This window comes from Phyllobates terribilis, unplaced genomic scaffold (assembly GCF_046119375.1).
Source record: "Phyllobates terribilis strain yellow unplaced genomic scaffold, ASM4611937v1 Scaffold_7__3_contigs__length_470593459, whole genome shotgun sequence".
Lineage (NCBI taxonomy): Eukaryota > Metazoa > Chordata > Amphibia > Anura > Dendrobatidae > Phyllobates > Phyllobates terribilis.
Window position 1 is genome coordinate 199,111,522 of NW_027362767.1, and position 18,157 is coordinate 199,129,678.

Here is an 18,157-nt window from a genome sequence, read left to right on the forward strand (position 1 = left end):
CCATCTATACTGACCTCCATCAGGTTGCAAACTGAATATAATTTTTTTCTGCATCTAGCTCTGAAAAAATATTTGGCCTTCTAGTAGTGTGTCGGACTTTCTCTATTAGTCCATCTATACTGACCTCCATCAGGTTGCAAATTAAAACTAATTTTTATCTGCATTTACAGTACCTCTGAAAAAATATTTGGGCTTCTAGCAGTGTGTGGGACTTGTTCTATTAGTCCATCTATACTGACCTCCATCAGGTTGCAAACTGAATATATTTTTTTCTGCATCTACCTCTGAAAAAATATTTGGCCTTCTAGTAGTGTGTCGGACTTTCTCTATTAGTCCATCTATACTGACCTCCATCAGGTTGCAAATTAAAACAAATTTTTATCTGCATCTACAGTACCTCTGAAAAAATATTTGGGCTTCTAGCAGTGTGTGGGACTTGTTCTATTAGTCCATCTATACTGACCTCCATCAGGTTGCAAACTGAATATATCTTTTTCTGCATTTACCTCTGAAAAAATATTGGGCTTCTAGCTGTGTGTGGGTCTTGTTCTATTAATCCATCTATACTGACCTCCATCAGGTTGCAAACTGAATATATTTTTTTCTGCATCTACCTCTGAAAAAATATTTGGCCTTCTAGTAGTGTGTCGGACTTTCTCTATTAGTCCATCTATACTGACCTCCATCAGGTTGCAAATTAAAAGTAATTTTTATCTGCATCTACAGTACCTCTGAAAAAATATTTGGGCTTCTAGCAGTGTGTGGGACTTGTTCTATTAGTCCATCTATACTGACCTCCATCAGGTTGCAAACTGAATATAGTTTTTTCTGCATCTACCTCTGAAAAAATATTGGGCTTCTAGCTGTGTGTGGGTCTTGTTCTATTAACCATCTATACTGACCTCCATCAGGTTGCAAACTGAATATATTTTTTTCTGCATCTACCTCTGAAAAAATATTTGGCCTTCTAGTAGTGTGTCGGACTTTCTCTATTAGTCCATCTATACTGACCTCCATCAGGTTGCAAACTGAATATAATTTTTTTCTGCATCTAGCTCTGAAAAAATATTTGGCCTTCTAGTAGTGTGTCGGACTTTCTCTATTAGTCCATCTATACTGACCTCCATCAGGTTGCAAATTAAAACTAATTTTTATCTGCATCTACAGTACCTCTGAAAAAATATTTGGGCTTCTAGCAGTGTGTGGGACTTGCTCTATTAGTCCATCTATACTGACCTCCATCAGGTTGCAAACTGAATATAGTTTTTTCTGCATCTACCTCTGAAAAAATATTGGGCTTCTAGCTGTGTGTGGGTCTTGTTCTATTAATCCATCTATACTGACCTCCATCAGGTTGCAAACTGAATATATTTTTTTCTGCATCTACCTCTGAAAAAATATTTGGCCTTCTAGTAGTGTGTCGGACTTTCTCTATTAGTCCATCTATACTGACCTCCATCAGGTTGCAAACTGAATATAATTTTTTTCTGCATCTAGCTCTGAAAAAATATTTGGCCTTCTAGTAGTGTGTCGGACTTTCTCTATTAGTCCATCTATACTGACCTCCATCAGGTTGCAAATTAAAACTAATTTTTATCTGCATTTACAGTACCTCTGAAAAAATATTTGGGCTTCTAGCAGTGTGTGGGACTTGTTCTATTAGTCCATCTATACTGACCTCCATCAGGTTGCAAACTGAATATATTTTTTTCTGCATCTACCTCTGAAAAAATATTTGGCCTTCTAGTAGTGTGTCGGACTTTCTCTATTAGTCCATCTATACTGACCTCCATCAGGTTGCAAATTAAAACAAATTTTTATCTGCATCTACAGTACCTCTGAAAAAATATTTGGGCTTCTAGCAGTGTGTGGGACTTGTTCTATTAGTCCATCTATACTGACCTCCATCAGGTTGCAAACTGAATATATCTTTTTCTGCATTTACCTCTGAAAAAATATTGGGCTTCTAGCTGTGTGTGGGTCTTGTTCTATTAATCCATCTATACTGACCTCCATCAGGTTGCAAACTGAATATATTTTTTTCTGCATCTACCTCTGAAAAAATATTTGGCCTTCTAGTAGTGTGTCGGACTTTCTCTATTAGTCCATCTATACTGACCTCCATCAGGTTGCAAATTAAAAGTAATTTTTATCTGCATCTACAGTACCTCTGAAAAAATATTTGGGCTTCTAGCAGTGTGTGGGACTTGTTCTATTAGTCCATCTATACTGACCTCCATCAGGTTGCAAACTGAATATAGTTTTTTCTGCATCTACCTCTGAAAAAATATTGGGCTTCTAGCTGTGTGTGGGTCTTGTTCTATTAATCCATCTATACTGACCTCCATCAGGTTGCAAACTGAATATATTTTTTTCTGCATCTACCTCTGAAAAAATATTTGGCCTTCTAGTAGTGTGTCGGACTTTCTCTATTAGTCCATCTATACTGACCTCCATCAGGTTGCAAACTGAATATAATTTTTTTCTGCATCTAGCTCTGAAAAAATATTTGGCCTTCTAGTAGTGTGTCGGACTTTCTCTATTAGTCCATCTATACTGACCTCCATCAGGTTGCAAATTAAAACTAATTTTTATCTGCATCTACAGTACCTCTGAAAAAATATTTGGGCTTCTAGCAGTGTGTGGGACTTGTTGTATTAGTCCATCTATACTGACCTCCATCAGGTTGCAAACTGAATATAGTTTTTTCTGCATCTACCTCTGAAAAAATATTGGGCTTCTAGCTGTGTGTGGGTCTTGTTCTATTAATCCATCTATACTGACCTCCATCAGGTTGCAAATTGAATATATTTTTTTCTGCATCTACCTCTGAAAAAATATTTGGCCTTCTAGTAGTGTGTCGGACTTTCTCTATTAGTCCATCTATACTGACCTCCATCAGGTTGCAAACTGAATATAATTTTTTTCTGCATCTAGCTCTGAAAAAATATTTGGCCTTCTAGTAGTGTGTCGGACTTTCTCTATTAGTCCATCTATACTGACCTCCATCAGGTTGCAAATTAAAACTAATTTTTATCTGCATCTACAGTACCTCTGAAAAAATATTTGGGCTTCTAGCTGTGTGTGGGACTTGTTGTATTAGTCCATCTATACTGACCTCCATCAGGTTGCAAACTGAATATATTTTTTTCTGCATCTACCTCTGAAAAAATATTTGGGCTTCTAGCAGTGTGTGGGACTTGTTCTATTAGTCCATCTATACTGACCTCCATCAGGTTGCAAACTGAATATATCTTTTTCTGCATTTACCTCTGAAAAAATATTGGGCTTCTAGCTGTGTGTGGGTCTTGTTCTATTAATCCATCTATACTGACCTCCATCAGGTTGCAAACTGAATATATTTTTTTCTGCATCTACCTCTGAAAAAATATTTGGCCTTCTAGTAGTGTGTCGGACTTTCTCTATTAGTCCATCTATACTGACCTCCATCAGGTTGCAAATTAAAAGTAATTTTTATCTGCATCTACAGTACCTCTGAAAAAATATTTGGGCTTCTAGCAGTGTGTGGGACTTGTTCTATTAGTCCATCTATACTGACCTCCATCAGGTTGCAAACTGAATATAGTTTTTTCTGCATCTACCTCTGAAAAAATATTGGGCTTCTAGCTGTGTGTGGGTCTTGTTCTATTAATCCATCTATACTGACCTCCATCAGGTTGCAAACTGAATATATTTTTTTCTGCATCTACCTCTGAAAAAATATTTGGCCTTCTAGTAGTGTGTCGGACTTTCTCTATTAGTCCATCTATACTGACCTCCATCAGGTTGCAAACTGAATATAATTTTTTTCTGCATCTAGCTCTGAAAAAATATTTGGCCTTCTAGTAGTGTGTCAGACTTTCTCTATTAGTCCATCTATACTGACCTCCATCAGGTTGCAAATTAAAACTAATTTTTATCTGCATCTACAGTACCTCTGAAAAAATATTTGGGCTTCTAGCAGTGTGTGGGACTTGTTCTATTAGTCCATCTATACTGACCTCCATCAGGTTGCAAACTGAATATAGTTTTTTCTGCATCTACCTCTGAAAAAATATTGGGCTTCTAGCTGTGTGTGGGTCTTGTTCTATTAATCCATCTATACTGACCTCCATCAGGTTGCAAACTGAATATATTTTTTTCTGTATCTACCTCTGAAAAAATATTTGGCCTTCTAGTAGTGTGTCGGACTTTCTCTATTAGTCCATCTATACTGACCTCCATCAGGTTGCAAACTGAATATAATTTTTTTCTGCATCTAGCTCTGAAAAAATATTTGGCCTTCTAGTAGTGTGTCGGACTTTCTCTATTAGTCCATCTATACTGACCTCCATCAGGTTGCAAATTAAAACTAATTTTTATCTGCATCTACAGTACCTCTGAAAAAATATTTGGGCTTCTAGCTGTGTGTGGGACTTGTTGTATTAGTCCATCTATACTGACCTCCATCAGGTTGCAAACTGAATATATTTTTTTCTGCATCTACCTCTGAAAAAATATTTGGCCTTCTAGTAGTGTGTCGGACTTTCTCTATTAGTCCATCTATACTGACCTCTATCAGGTTGCAAATTAAAAATAATTTTTATCTGCATCTACAGTACCTCTGAAAAAATATTTGGGCTTCTAGCTGTGTGCGGGACTTGTTGTATTAGTCCATCTATACTGACCTCCATCAGGTTGCAAACTGAATATAATTTTTTTCTGCATCTACCTCTGAAAAAATATTTGGCCTTCTAGTAGTGTGTCGGACTTTCTCTATTAGTCCATCTATACTGACCTCCATCAGGTTGCAAATTAAAACTAATTTTTATCTGCATCTACAGTACCTCTGAAAAAATATTTGGGTTTCTAGCAGTGTGTGGGACTTGTTCTATTAGTCCATCTATACTGACCTCCATCAGGTTGCAAACTGAATATATTTTTTCTGCATCTACCTCTGAAAAAATATTTGGCCTTCTAGTAGTGTGTCGGACTTTCTCTATTAGTCCATCTATACTGACCTCCATCAGGTTGCAAATTAAAACTAATTTTTATCTGCATCTACAGTACCTCTGAAAAAATATTTGGGCTTCTAGCAGTGTGTGGGACTTGTTCTATTAGTCCATCTATACTGACCTCCATCAGGTTGCAAACTGAATATATTTTTTTCTGCATCTGACGCGCCCCCTGGGACATATTCCTTTTTGAGGGGAATACCCGGCACCGGATCAGATGGGGGGTTGTAGTCTCCGAGCGGCCGTGACCCGGTCCCGTGCCCAGGGCGTCAAGCTATGTGTTATGTGGCAGTCCTTACTGATGTTATTAGAGTTCTTTTTGTGTCGACTACGCCACCCGTTGTAATGCGGTCACTGTGGCCGCCGCTGCAGCAGGGTCCGCTGAGGCTGATGGTGGATGTGCAGCTTGGTGGGATAACCCCCAACGGGAGGGGTATAGCCTCAGAGGGGACAGGCGCAGAGGATGGGGGTTGTGGTGGTGCAGCATAGATGATAAAGGAAGACAGAGTCGGGTTGTGCAGTTAAGGGTTTTACTCACTGCTGATGTTCCTGGTCACTCTAGCTCCAAGTGACCACCCGAGCCGTGCTGCGTCCACCAGGTCCTGGATCCGGCCAACCCCCAAACAAGTCCGGAGCGTGGCCCTGAGCTCCCCCTCTGTCCTTTCTTCAGCCGTCCCCACCAGTGATTCACCTAAGTCCAGCTCCCTCGGGCCTTCTGTTGGGCAACCTTTGGCCTTAGGTTCCCTGACCCTTCCTGTGGTGTGCCTTCAGGGTGAATGTAGTGGGTGACCGTGACAGACACTGCCCACGGTCTCCGGTCTCTGGCTGGGGAATGTCTTTACCCCCACCAGCTTGGGTTCCGGTACCCTCTTGCTGACTCCTCACCCGGTGCTCTAATTTGGGTTCTTGGGTCCCTTCTTTGTCTCCCTCTGGGTCTTTCTTCACTCCACTCTCTCTCTTCAGGGCCTCTCTTTCTTTCAGCTGCTCCTCTGCCAGCTTCCGCTCCTCCTCTCCTGCTGACTTGTCCTCTGCACTGACTGACTCTCTGCGTCTGACAGGCTCCTCTGCGTCTGACCCTGATCCTAGTTGGTGCCCTCCTTATATATCCCTCTATGTGTGAGCTCAGGTGACCAGCACCCAATGAGCTCCTATCACTACCCAGACTGCTCCCCCTATCTGCCCCTACACTACATGGGATGTTCCTCCCCCCTCCCACTCCAGCCAGGAACAGGCTCGGTCGCACCTGCACATTTCTAAGTGGGAGTGCCGTCGGCCTGCTCCCCGGAAATGGGATGTATGTAGTGCATGCAGTCTATCTGAGCTCAGTTCCACACTCCATCCTTACCCGGGAGTGGAATATCACACCTCTGGCTGAGGTGCAATACCCCTGTAGCAGCCGGATCCTCAGGGTGCTACATTCCCCCCTGGCAAATCACAGCACGTCCTCGGGCTGTAAAGACATAAAACACCATAACATACAAAATTTTTTTTTTTTTTTCATATAAACATATAAAACATATAAAACATTATATAAAACAGTAGATATATTTATATAAATAACATTCTCGTCGTCTCTTTCTTTCTTCCTCCTCTGGTCACCGTGCAACTCGTGACCAGGTAAAGTGCGACCGAAAAGCAGTTTCTCATAAAACCAGTAGGGGGCGCCTTAGAAAGCGCAACTATGTACAGGGGAGTTTGGCCGTTCTCAGTCCCCGGCCAAGTAAAGGGATGGCTGCTCACAGTCCTCAGCCTGGTTTGGGTAGGGGACACACGGGTTAAACTGTTCACTGGTCCCTACGGGGACTAAACTTTAAAGCAGCCACGGTTACTTGGGTACCCCGACAGGTAACTATATACAGTCCTTTGTACTATCTCAGTCATAGTACCTTCTAGCCTTGAACCCGTCCGGGTCTTCTGGCTCCTCCTCCCTACACCGCAACTCCTCCTCTGTCAGGCGATGCACGTGGAGGGCGTAAGGTCCCTTGGCACACTTGTGCCGGGTGAACGTTACCTCGTCACCGACGTAGAGGTCACGGCCTTTGTGACCCTCTGGCAGGTGGGACTCGACATCCCGTCGGGTAACGAAGACGTCACCCATGGTGTTCCGGTCCTTTATGAAGCCCCACCCATGCTGCGCATTAAACTTTATTACCGTCCCGATGGTACGGGGACGATCTGCTGCATAGGGGTCCCTTCTGGTCCGACTCTTTTGCTCCGCGCTGCGGGTCCGGGCCCATTGCTCTCTGACCCGCCTCTCCTCCCGTTCTCTCTTAAACTCGGCCAGCTGTTGACGGCAACACTCTGTGCGTTCAGCTGCAGCTGCCCGAGTCTCTCCGGTGAACCCCATCAAATCTTCTCCCGTGGGGTCCCACACGAATTGGGCTTCTTCTAGTGGAGGCGAGACCCGAGTCACGGGCTTTGGAGCCGGGATCAGGGGCTCACACAGGGGACCTAACTTCTTTTGTCGCTCCAGTTCCAAGAATTCTTCGGGCCAGATGAAGGGCCGCCCGTCCGGCCACGCTAGCTGGCTGAAGGGGTCCTCTCCCAGATTTGGCACCCTTGATGTTACGGGTGCGGGCGCGATGGTGGGGGCGCCCAGGTTGCCCAGGCCTTGCGGCCAGGCCGGGGGCATCTGGAAGGTAAATGGAACTGTTAACACGGTGGCACCCTGGGCCACCTGGCCTTGCGACCAGGCCGGAGGCTCCGCGGAGGTAGATGGCTCTGCTTGGGATGCGGCGCCCGGAAACGCTAGGCCTTGCGACCAGGCCGGAGGCTTCCCTTCCTTCGCCACGCTCCGGGTCACGACGCGTGACGTCACTGGGGTCGCGACGGCGGCTTCCGGTCGGGGCCTAGTCGGTGGCGGTGTCATGGCGGTCTCGGGTACGGCAGGGGGACTTTCGGGCTCTGCGACGGGGAGCTGGGGCAGGTAAGTGGTCTTCCGGTATGGGGTATAGGCATCCCCCTTACCTGCTGCCATGCGTCTCGCTCCCTCTTCTGCGCCGTCTCCGGCCTTGGGTCCTCCCGCGTCATCCGCAGAGGTAGTCGGTGTCTTCTTCCAAGGGAGCGGGTTCCGTGGACGGGTTCCAGCTTGCTGGGCCATCTCCCGGCCCCACTCCGCCAGGATCTCCCTCTGCACTCGGGCCATCCTTCCCGCGAGGCCCTCCAGGGCACTCCGCGCGCACTCCCGATCTCGGGGAAGCTGCGCCAGGATCTCCGCTAAGCCTAGCGGGGTTGTTGACTCTAGCAGGCTCCTGACCATCGGGTCGGTGCTGCTCTGCTCTTCTTCCGGCAGGCTCCTGGCCAGCGGGCCGGTGCTGCTCTGCTCTCCTCTTTCTTCCTTTTGCAGGCTCCTGGCCAGCGGGCCGGTGCTGCACTGCTGCCGCTCCATTCCCGGGTCTACTCTTTCTCTCCTCGACTCCGGGTGCTCTTGCTCTGGACACCTCGCCTCCGGGTGCGCTCGTTCTAGACTGCTCCAAGCGACACCCATCTTTGCTCTTCTCTTTCGTCTCCTCCCACTTCGAGGGCGGTCCCGGGGCAACTCGGTGACTGTCAGCTCCAGGGGTAGTTCTTTCACGCTGACTGACACCTCCAGCATCACAGTCTCTGTTGGTGGGGGCGGTTTCCACTTTTGGCGCCATTTTCTGTCCCGGCCCACGATGGGAGGTGGCCTCCTGCCCTCCTTTGGCACGCCCATAATGGCGTCCGCTGCTCTTCCAAGGCGGGAAATCTGCGGTTTTGGCGGGAATCGCTTCCCAGTGGCGGGAAACTCTGCAGATGGCGGGAACAAGCTGGAAATGGCGGACAATCGGCGGGAAACGACTGGTGATGGAGTCCGATGGCGTGGACCCTCCGGAACCGGCATGAGTCTTCTTTCTGAGGTAAACTTGCACTTTTCTTCAGGCACGCAGTACCCGGGTGTTGCGGGCACGTAATCCTGCCGACTACGCCAAAGTTGACGCGCCCCCTGGGACATATTCCTTTTTGAGGGGAATACCCGGCACCGGATCAGATGGGGGGTTGTAGTCTCCGAGCGGCCGTGACCCGGTCCCGTGCCCAGGGCGTCAAGCTATGTGTTATGTGGCAGTCCTTACTGATGTTATTAGAGTTCTTTTTGTGTCGACTACGCCACCCGTTGTAATGCGGTCACTGTGGCCGCCGCTGCAGCAGGGTCCGCTGAGGCTGATGGTGGATGTGCAGCTTGGTGGGATAACCCCCAACGGGAGGGGTATAGCCTCAGAGGGGACAGGCGCAGAGGATGGGGGTTGTGGTGGTGCAGCATAGATGATAAAGGAAGACAGAGTCGGGTTGTGCAGTTAAGGGTTTTACTCACTGCTGATGTTCCTGGTCACTCTAGCTCCAAGTGACCACCCGAGCCGTGCTGCGTCCACCAGGTCCTGGATCCGGCCAACCCCCAAACAAGTCCGGAGCGTGGCCCTGAGCTCCCCCTCTGTCCTTTCTTCAGCCGTCCTCACCAGTGATTCACCTAAGTCCAGCTCCCTCGGGCCTTCTGTTGGGCAACCTTTGGCCTTAGGTTCCCTGACCCTTCCTGTGGTGTGCCTTCAGGGTGAATGTAGTGGGTGACCGTGACAGACACTGCCCACGGTCTCCGGTCTCTGGCTGGGGAATGTCTTTACCCCCACCAGCTTGGGTTCCGGTACCCTCTTGCTGACTCCTCACCCGGTGCTCTAATTTGGGTTCTTGGGTCCCTTCTTTGTCTCCCTCTGGGTCTTTCTTCACTCCACTCTCTCTCTTCAGGGCCTCTCTTTCTTTCAGCTGCTCCTCTGCCAGCTTCCGCTCCTCCTCTCCTGCTGACTTGTCCTCTGCACTGACTGACTCTCTGCGTCTGACAGGCTCCTCTGCGTCTGACCCTGATCCTAGTTGGTGCCCTCCTTATATATCCCTCTATGTGTGAGCTCAGGTGACCAGCACCCAATGAGCTCCTATCACTACCCAGACTGCTCCCCCTATCTGCCCCTACACTACATGGGATGTTCCTCCCCCCTCCCACTCCAGCCAGGAACAGGCTCGGTCGCACCTGCACATTTCTAAGTGGGAGTGCCGTCGGCCTGCTCCCCGGAAATGGGATGTATGTAGTGCATGCAGTCTATCTGAGCTCAGTTCCACACTCCATCCTTACACGGGAGTGGAATATCACACCTCTGGCTGAGGTGCAATACCCCTGTAGCAGCCGGATCCTCAGGGTGCTACACATCTACCTCTGAAAAAATATTGGGCTTCTAGCTGTGTGTGGGTCTTGTTCTATTAATCCATCTATACTGACCTCCATCAGGTTGCAAACTGAATATATTTTTTTCTGCATCTACCTCTGAAAAAATATTTGGCCTTCTAGTAGTGTGTCGGACTTTCTCTATTAGTCCATCTATACTGACCTCCATCAGGTTGCAAATTAAAACTAATTTTTATCTGCATCTACAGTACCTCTGAAAAAATATTTGGGCTTCTAGCAGTGTGTGGGACTTGCTCTATTAGTCCATCTATACTGACCTCCATCAGGTTGCAAACTGAATATATTTTTTTCTGCATCTACCTCTGAAAAAATATTGGGCTTCTAGCTGTGTGTGGGTCTTGTTCTATTAATCCATCTATACTGACCTCCATCAGGTTGCAAACTGAATATATTTTTTTCTGCATCTACCTCTGAAAAAATATTTGGCCTTCTAGTAGTGTGTCGGACTTTCTCTATTAGTCCATCTATACTGACCTCCATCAGGTTGCAAATTAAAACTAATTTTTATCTGCATCTACAGTACCTCTGAAAAAATATTTGGGCTTCTAGCAGTGTGTGGGACTTGTTCTATTAGTCCATCTATACTGACCTCCATCAGGTTGCAAACTGAATATAGTTTTTTCTGCATCTACCTCTGAAAAAATATTGGGCTTCTAGCTGTGTGTGGGTCTTGTTCTATTAATCCATCTATACTGACCTCCATCAGGTTGCAAACTGAATATATTTTTTTCTGCATCTACCTCTGAAAAAATATTTGGCCTTCTAGTAGTGTGTCGGACTTTCTCTATTAGTCCATCTATACTGACCTCCATCAGGTTGCAAATTAAAACTAATTTTTATCTGCATCTACAGTACCTCTGAAAAAATATTTGGGCTTCTAGCAGTGTGTGGGACTTGTTCTATTAGTCCATCTATACTGACCTCCATCAGGTTGCAAACTGAATATAGTTTTTTCTGCATCTACCTCTGAAAAAATATTTGGCCTTCTAGTAGTGTGTCGGACTTTCTCTATTAGTCCATCTATACTGACCTCCATCAGGTTGCAAATTAAAACTAATTTTTATCTGCATCTACAGTACCTCTGAAAAAATATTTGGGCTTCTAGCAGTGTGTGGGACTTGTTCTATTAGTCCATCTATACTGACCTCCATCAGGTTGCAAACTGAATATATTTTTTTCTGCATCTACCTCTGAAAAAATATTGGGCTTCTAGCTGTGTGTGGGTCTTGTTCTATTAATCCATCTATACTGACCTCCATCAGGTTGCAAACTGAATATATTTTTTTCTGCATCTACCTCTGAAAAAATATTTGGCCTTCTAGTAGTGTGTCGGACTTTCTCTATTAGTCCATCTATACTGACCTCCATCAGGTTGCAAATTAAAAGTAATTTTTATCTGCATCTACAGTACCTCTGAAAAAATATTTGGGCTTCTAGCAGTGTGTGGGACTTGTTCTATTAGTCCATCTATACTGACCTCCATCAGGTTGCAAACTGAATATAGTTTTTTCTGCATCTACCTCTGAAAAAATATTGGGCTTCTAGCTGTGTGTGGGTCTTGTTCTATTAATCCATCTATACTGACCTCCATCAGGTTGCAAACTGAATATATTTTTTTCTGCATCTACCTCTGAAAAAATATTTGGCCTTCTAGTAGTGTGTCGGACTTTCTCTATTAGTCCATCTATACTGACCTCCATCAGGTTGCAAACTGAATATAATTTTTTTCTGCATCTAGCTCTGAAAAAATATTTGGCCTTCTAGTAGTGTGTCGGACTTTCTCTATTAGTCCATCTATACTGACCTCCATCAGGTTGCAAATTAAAACTAATTTTTATCTGCATCTACAGTACCTCTGAAAAAATATTTCGGCTTCTAGCAGTGTGTGGGACTTGTTCTATTAGTCCATCTATACTGACCTCCATCAGGTTGCAAACTGAATATATTTTTTTCTGCATCTACCTCTGAAAAAATATTTGGCCTTCTAGTAGTGTGTCGGACTTTCTCTATTAGTCCATCTATACTGACCTCCATCAGGTTGCAAATTAAAACTAATTTTTATCTGCATCTACAGTACCTCTGAAAAAATATTTGGGCTTCTAGCAGTGTGTGGGACTTGTTCTATTAGTCCATCTATACTGACCTCCATCAGGTTGCAAACTGAATATATTTTTTTCTGCATCTACCTCTGAAAAAATATTGGGCTTCTAGCTGTGTGTGGGTCTTGTTCTATTAATCCATCTATACTGACCTCCATCAGGTTGCAAACTGAATATATTTTTTTCTGCATCTACCTCTGAAAAAATATTTGGCCTTCTAGTAGTGTGTCGGACTTTCTCTATTAGTCCATCTATACTGACCTCCATCAGGTTGCAAATTAAAAGTAATTTTTATCTGCATCTACAGTACCTCTGAAAAAATATTTGGGCTTCTATCAGTGTGTGGGACTTGTTCTATTAGTCCATCTATACTGACCTCCATCAGGTTGCAAACTGAATATAGTTTTTTCTGCATCTACCTCTGAAAAAATATTGGGCTTCTAGCTGTGTGTGGGTCTTGTTCTATTAATCCATCTATACTGACCTCCATCAGGTTGCAAACTGAATATATTTTTTTCTGCATCTACCTCTGAAAAAATATTTGGCCTTCTAGTAGTGTGTCGGACTTTCTCTATTAGTCCATCTATACTGACCTCCATCAGGTTGCAAACTGAATATAATTTTTTTCTGCATCTAGCTCTGAAAAAATATTTGGCCTTCTAGTAGTGTGTCGGACTTTCTCTATTAGTCCATCTATACTGACCTCCATCAGGTTGCAAATTAAAACTAATTTTTATCTGCATCTACAGTACCTCTGAAAAAATATTTGGGCTTCTAGCAGTGTGTGGGACTTGTTCTATTAGTCCATCTATACTGACCTCCATCAGGTTGCAAACTGAATATATTTTTTTCTGCATCTACCTCTGAAAAAATATTTGGCCTTCTAGTAGTGTGTCGGACTTTCTCTATTAGTCCATCTATACTGACCTCCATCAGGTTGCAAATTAAAACTAATTTTTATCTGCATCTACAGTACCTCTGAAAAAATATTTGGGCTTCTAGCAGTGTGTGGGACTTGTTCTATTAGTCCATCTATACTGACCTCCATCAGGTTGCAAATTCAAAATAATTTTTTTCTGCATCTAACCCAGCCAATAGTTTTGGCCTAATACCACAGTTTGGCCACTCAGCTCTGCTCGGTTACCATCCATTGTTTTTTTGTGCAAACAACTCCAGAGTTGTCAATTAGTTAACCACCAAAATGAGTGGAAAAAGGCCTGCTGCTGGTGGAAAGGGGAATAGGCGTGTTGGGAAGGGGAAAAAAGGTTGTGTCCGTGGGGTAGGTGTTAAAGCAACAGTAACATCTGCAGAAGAAAGACCATCTTCCAGCCAAACTAAAATGTCTACTTCTTTTAGCGGACAATGTGATAAGATCCCTTTCTTACGGCCACGCCAATCGCTACAAATTCCAGATGAGGCACAAAAACAGCAGGTGCTTCAACGGATATAAAGTGCTCCTTTAAGTGGGCTCTCCTCCACATCAACTTCAACATCACAAATACTCCAGTCCTCAAAGGTGTCACCCCAATCGCACTTGCTTCCTCACAGCTCCCAAATCTCCAGCTGCCCGTCTGAGTATGAGGTAGAACAGATGGTTGAGTCTGCAGAGCTGTTTACTCATACTATAGCCTGGGAATCAGAGGTCGACTCCAGCGCTTCTGTGAATCCAGACGAGGAAATGATCTGCACTGATGCCCAGAATCTTTATGAGTCGGATCCAGGACCAGACGCAGAAGGTTCTGACCATAATGTAGACCCTCATTCCCAAACTGTAACTCCTGTTGGTGGAGACAATGAGGAAGACGATGATAAGACTCAAATACCTGATTGGAGCGACAACTTTAGTTTTTTGTCAGGGCAGGAACAGGTTGGCTCTGAGGACGACGGGTGTGATAACGCACAGGGTGATGATGATGAGGTCGGAGATCCCACTTACTGTCAACCCACAGTCAGCCAAGAGATGAGGTCAGCAGAGGAGGTGGAGGAAGATGCTAGTGACGACGAGGTCAGGTTGCGCCTTCCTGGACAGAGACGTAGTACTGGAAGCACGTCAACAAATGCATCCTCAAACACAACTCTGCCTCTCACCACAAGTCGTGATGGCTCTTCAGGTCGCATGGGTGCTAAGCCTTGCATAGCCTGGGCATTTTTTCAGATCGATAAAGATGACCCAACTCGTGTTATCTGTAACATTTGTCAGCAAAAGCTAAGTAGAGGCCAAAAAATACATAGTTTGAGTACTTCATGCATGAACCGGCACATGGACATGAAGCATAAGTTGCAGTGGGAAGCTCAGTGTGCTACAATGCGGCCTAGCCGGCCGGGCCAACCACCGTCTGCCATATCTTGTGCATCCGTGGCCTCTTCATCCTCTGTGACTGGGGGGACAGCAGTCACACCTGTTTTGGGGCGCAGACCTGCCACCTCTTTACCCGCAACAGCCAGCGTGATTGGCAGGTCATCATTTTCTTTGGAGGTGGTAACACCAGCTGGTGTTGAGCGCTGTCCGACATCGATAGCACCACCTTTGGATGAAGGCAACCTAACATGTCCGCCTGCATCTTCCTCACAGACCGGCAGTTTGCCGGGGACACCCTTATCAACCCCGTCTAAGCACGATAGCCAGCCCTCGGTCCCTCAGATGTGGACAAGTAAAAGACCATTTCCTCCTAGCCATGAGAAAGCTAAGAGGTTGAATTTCACCATCTGCAAGCTCTTGGCTACAGAAATGCTGCCTTTCCGCCTGGTGGACACAGAGGATTTTCGAAACCTTATGTCCGTCGCAGTGCCCCAGTACCAGATGCCCAGTCGGCACTACTTCTCAAAGAAAGGTGTGCCTGCGCTCCACCAGCATGTCGCACACAACATCACCGCTTCTTTGAGAAACTCTGTGTGTGACAGGGTGCATTTCACCACAGACACTTGGACGAGTAGGCATGGACAGGGGCGTTACATGTCGCTGACTGGGCACTGGGTAACTATGGTGACAGCAGGACAAGGGGCTGCTCTCCAAGTCTTGCCGTCCCCACGAGTTGTGCGTCAATCCTCTTTATGTCAAAGTTCCTCCACTGCTTCTGCCTCCTCAACCTCCTCTCGGTCTTCCACCTGCACCCAAAGCCTGTCTGGTCATGCCACAAGCTTTCTAACTGCGCAGAAGGGATCCTGCACACCTCCTTACTATGCTGGCAGTAGGGCTCAACGTCATCAGGCGGTTTTTACATTGAAATGTCTGGGAAATGTGAGTCACACAGCTGAGGAGTTGTGGTCAGCTCTGGAGAACCAATTTCATGAATGGTTGTCTCCACTGGACCTGAAACCAGGGAAGGCCGTGTGCGACAATGCTGCAAACCTGGGTGCGGCCCTTCGCCGGGGCAATGTCACACACGTGCCTTGTATGGCTCACGTGTTGAACCTGGTTGTCCAGCAATTTTTAGCCCACTATCCCAGACTAGATGGCCTTCTGCAGAGGGCACGGTCGCTGTGTGCTCACTTCCGCCGTTCGCATCCCGCAGCTCAGCGACTTACATCTCTACAGAAGTCGTTGGGCCTGCCACTTCACCGGCTAAAATGCGATGTGCCTACCCGGTGGAATTCAACTCTGCACATGTTGCAGCGACTGTGGCAGCACCGACAAGCCCTGGTGCAATACGTTCTGACGTATAGCCTGGGCCAACGAGATTCAGAGGTGGGGCAAATCACGCTGGAGGAGTGGTCTCAGATCAGGGACCTATGCACCCTTCTGCACAGTTTTGAAATGGCGACGAAGATGTTTAGTGCTGACGATGCCATTATCAGCATGACTATTCCGGTGATTTACATGCTGGAGCACATGTTAAACAGAATTCGGAGTCAGGTGGTGGCACAAGAGGAGGTGGAGGAAGTAGAGGAGGAGGAGTTGTATGCGGAAGGGCTAACATCTGCAAGGTCCAGAAGGTCGGCAGCACCAAGGCGGCAGGCATGTGAGGGTGGGGGAGATGGTTTTACCAGGGCGCATGGTAGCAGCCAAACTAGTGAGGAAAGTGCAGGAGCCCAGGAAGAAGTGGAGGACGAACTGATGGAAGACTCATCAGATGAGGGAGACCTTGATCACATTTCTGTTGTGCGAGGTGGGGGGAGAGGACAGAGGAAGGAAGCATGATTGTTACCTCGCCACCAACACAACAGGGACTTGGTGCTCCTGGATGCGCAACACACATGAGTGCCTTCTTGCTGCACTACCTGCAACATGACCCTCGAATTGTGAGAATTAGAAATAATCCTGACTACTGGGTTGCCACACTGTTAGATCCCCGGTACAAAAGTAAATTTGCAGAAATTATTCCTGCCATAGAAAGGGATGCACGCATGCAGGAGTATCAGCAGAGACTGTTGCAGAATCTTACATGTGGTTTTCCACAAAATACCAGTGGTGCACGTAGTGAATCTCACAGTTCCAACTTGCCAACCGTGGGACCGTCAAGTGTTCAGCACTCAAACCGTAACAGAACCACAGTATCTGCTGGTAACATCAATTTTGCGGAATCATTTCACCACTTTTTTAGCCCATCCTTTGCAAGGCCACAGGAGACAAGAAGTCTGACACATAGTCAACGCCTAGAGACGATGGTACAGGAGTATCTCCAAGTAAACATTGAAGCCACGACTGTGTCACTGGACCCTTGCTCTTTTTGGGCTTCCAATCTGGATAAATGGCCGGAGCTAGCCACTTACGCCTTGGAGATCTTGTCATGCCCCGCAGCCAGCGTTCTGTCTGAACGTGTGTTCAGCGCTGCTGGTGGTGTGCTGACAGATAAGCGCACGCGGCTCTCCACTGAAAATGTAGACAGACTCACGTTCATAAAGATGAACAAATCATGGATCCGAAACGACTTTTCTACCCCTGTGTCATCCTGGGGAGAGTAAAAGCTTGATGATTGGTTAAAATCACCCTACCAAACGTTTTAAGCTTTCAAATTACTAATCATGTTTATCTGTATCTTGACTGGAAAATAATTTGGGCTTTGTAGCAGTGTGCAGCACTTATCCTATTAGGCCATCTATACTAAGCTCCACCAGATTTAAAATTAAAAATAATTTTTAGCTGCATCTAGCCCGGAAAATAATTTTGGGGCTCCGAGATGCGCAAGACACATAAGTGCCTTCTTGCTGCACTACCTGCAGCGTGACCCTCATATTGTCAGAATTCGAAGTAATCATGACTACTGGTTTGCCACACTCTTAGATCCCCCAAACTTTTCGATCAACCTTTTCATTTTAATAAAGACCAAAAAAATGGTCATTTTTGAAATTATAAGCATTAGCAGGTTGTTAGAAACTGAAATCAAACAGTTTTCAACTCAAAACTTTATTCTAGGTGATGTTACATTTTCACATAGGACATCTTGTTCGAAAGGAGCTTCTGAACTCTCTCGTCCATTGAATTTGTCAGGTTTTGGATGGTTTCTGCTTCAATTGTTTTGCATGAGGACAGAATACCCTCCCAGAGCTGTTGCTTAGATGTGAACTGCCTCCCGCCATCATAGACACTCCTTTTAATGATGCTCCAAAGGTTCTGAATGGGGTAGAGGTCAGGGGAGCATGGGGGTCACACCATAAGTTTGTCCCCTTTTATGCCCATATCAGCCAGAGATGCAGATGTTTTATGTGCAGCATGAGATGGTGCATTATCATGCAGAAAAATGATCTTGCTGTGAAATACACGGTTCTTCTTCTTGAACCATGGCAGGAAGTGCTGTTTGAGAAAATCCACATACATTATGGAGTTCATCTTTAGCGCCTTCAGGGATCCTAAAAGGGCCGACAATCTCTCTCCCCAT